Raw genomic sequence first — 2500 nt, 5'->3', positions numbered from 1 at the left:
ATGACGTGCTGGTGGCTTACGGTGTCAAAAGCCTTGGCGATGTCCACGAATACAACACCCAGTGGCCTGTGTTCACTTTTGGCGGTCCGAATTATAGTTTGCAGGAGTTTCAGGTTTTCAGAGCATCCCGCTGCTCTAATAAAGCCTCTTTGCCTTGGGTTGAGGGGGCACGCTTTGCTCATCCTTGCTGTTACAATCCTGGAGAACAGTCTCAGCAAGATGGAACCAATCGTGATGGGTCTCCAGTTATTAATGTCCTTTAAACGTTCCGGTTGTGTAGATTTAGGAATCAACACAGTTCTGCACCCCCTCACCATGTCCGGGATCTCCCCAGATGTTAACCATAGGTTGAAGAGCTCAGCAGTCCGGGAGTACCCGGGATCCATCTTCCTGATGTCCCCAAGAGTAATCCCATCTGGACCTGGAGCCGAGCCCTTGCTCATTTCCTGCACATTTCTTTCAATTTCTTTGGCCGTGATTAAGTCTCTGAAGGCGCTGTTGTCCGCCTTCCCTTTAATTTCAAAGTCCCCAAGGCCAGCAAAATTACCAGGTGTTTCCCATCTGGCTTTAAATACCGAATAGATATCACTGGGTGGAATATCACAGGACAAACACTCTATGTCATCCAAAATAATTTTTGCTAGTTTCCCCCTGTCCAGATGAAATAACCGCTGGAATCGCAGGTAGTTACCTTTTTCGATCGCTCTGGTTTTCATCCATCTCTGAAACGGCTTCTTTGGTTGCTTCTCATGGGTCCCCAAATTATCCTTTTTCCCACGGGTTGCAGTTCTTATTTGGCTTATCGATTCCAGGCATCCAAAGCAATCCTGCGCTGCTTGATTGACCATTGTTTGCATCTCCTGGCCGTCCATTAATTGCTTGAATGCTCTGGGGAAGTTGTTAATTGCTCCAGCTGATAAGCTTTCTTTGATCGTCTTGTGGTAATGAGCCTGCAGCTGCCCCTCCCTCTGCTGGCCGCTGGTCTTCTGGCGACCGTTATCCTTATCAGCGGGTCTTCTTATCTTCTCCATTGTTTTCCCTCCAGCAGCTGGCCTCCCTGGCAGATGGTTCTTCCCAGGTCCATTGTCCTCGGCTCCCGCCTGGGCTTGCTGACTCGACCCAGGTTCCGTTCCCACGCCTCCAGCTGCTCTCCTGGGGCGAAGACTCATCCCAGGTTCTTTGTCAGCTCCATCTGTTGTTAATTTCTTCGGCAGCAATCTTCTTTTGTCACTAATTTGCTTAGCTGTTTTGGTCGTTATGTGTTCGGCGATAAGTTTATTGATGTTTTTGTTTCCCTCGAACTGTTCCACCAGTTTTATCAGCAGTTCTTCCTCCTCTTTTGTCCAGCACCTTTTGTGGGCTCCTCGATTTGATGTTTCTTTCGGTTGGGAAGCAACGATCCTTTCCTGATTTCTCTCTACCGCATGCATATGTCTTTTGTGTTGTCCCAGGCCAATTTTGGTTGCAAAGTCTCTGCCGCATACCTCACAGATCCACTCTCCTGCTGGAACCTTTCCAGTTTCTGGACCCCTACATTTTGGAAAATGACAAATCACACTATGATAGTTAATATTTTCTTTTCCACATTTGGCACACCGAAAGCAAACCCTCTTTTTCCCGTGCGACCCCTTTAGATGTTCAATCAGGCTTAAGACAGAGTTAACCCGGGTTCCACAGCAAGGACAAGGTGGATTTTTGTCAGGAACAGTCACCTTCACGATGTTATCCGGTGACTGTCCTCCATGTTCCCCGGGCACTGGAGGCAATGCCTCTGGTGTGCCTTCACTCACCTCTTTGCCGCTTCCCTCACCAAGCACAAACGGTTCACTGTCTTGTGGGGGGCTAGGATCTAAGTTGTCCCCCACACATGGTTGTGGTGCAAGTTGTTCATACACCTCAGGCAGCCCGCCCAACACCTCCCAATCCTCAGAAAAATGAACCCCCTCATGCACATGCTCATGCAAGTCCGATCTATACACTTCAAGACAAAAGTTCACCAGTAAATCCAATTCATTTTCTGCCAGATTGGTGGTTTTGGATGTTAAGCAATTTTGGGACACCAGGTCTACCTGGTCACTTTTAGACAACAGGTCTACCCAGTGTCTTGGAAATAAAGACACCAGGTCTACCCCCTGGGAAATAGACTTAGTGCCGGGTAAAGCCCTGGACACCAGGTCTACCCAGTCGGCGGGGGAAGTCTGAGTGCCCACCGATACCCTGGACAGGCGTACCGGCGGCCCCCAGACCCCCCCCCCAAGGAACGGATCCGGAATTTTTGCCATCGAATTGGGACCACATTCGACGGTGAGAACGGAGTGGGTGGTCAGTCCACTTCCGAACTCTTTGCCCCTGACTGAAACCGGGGGGCCAGGTTTCAGGCAATAAGCCACGCGGCTTTTACCGAGGAATTTGTTTCACCGAATTTGGCAGGAGTTCGTTGGGCTGGTGAGCCCCAACGGCTCCGTACCTGGGGCAGAGATCGACTTAGTCACCCTACGCA

This window comes from Melozone crissalis, unplaced genomic scaffold, assembly GCF_028551555.1.
Source record: "Melozone crissalis strain CALT ecotype California unplaced genomic scaffold, PUWL_Pcris_2 ptg000271l_1, whole genome shotgun sequence".
Lineage (NCBI taxonomy): Eukaryota > Metazoa > Chordata > Aves > Passeriformes > Passerellidae > Melozone > Melozone crissalis.
This window is presented reverse-complemented; position numbering follows the sequence as displayed.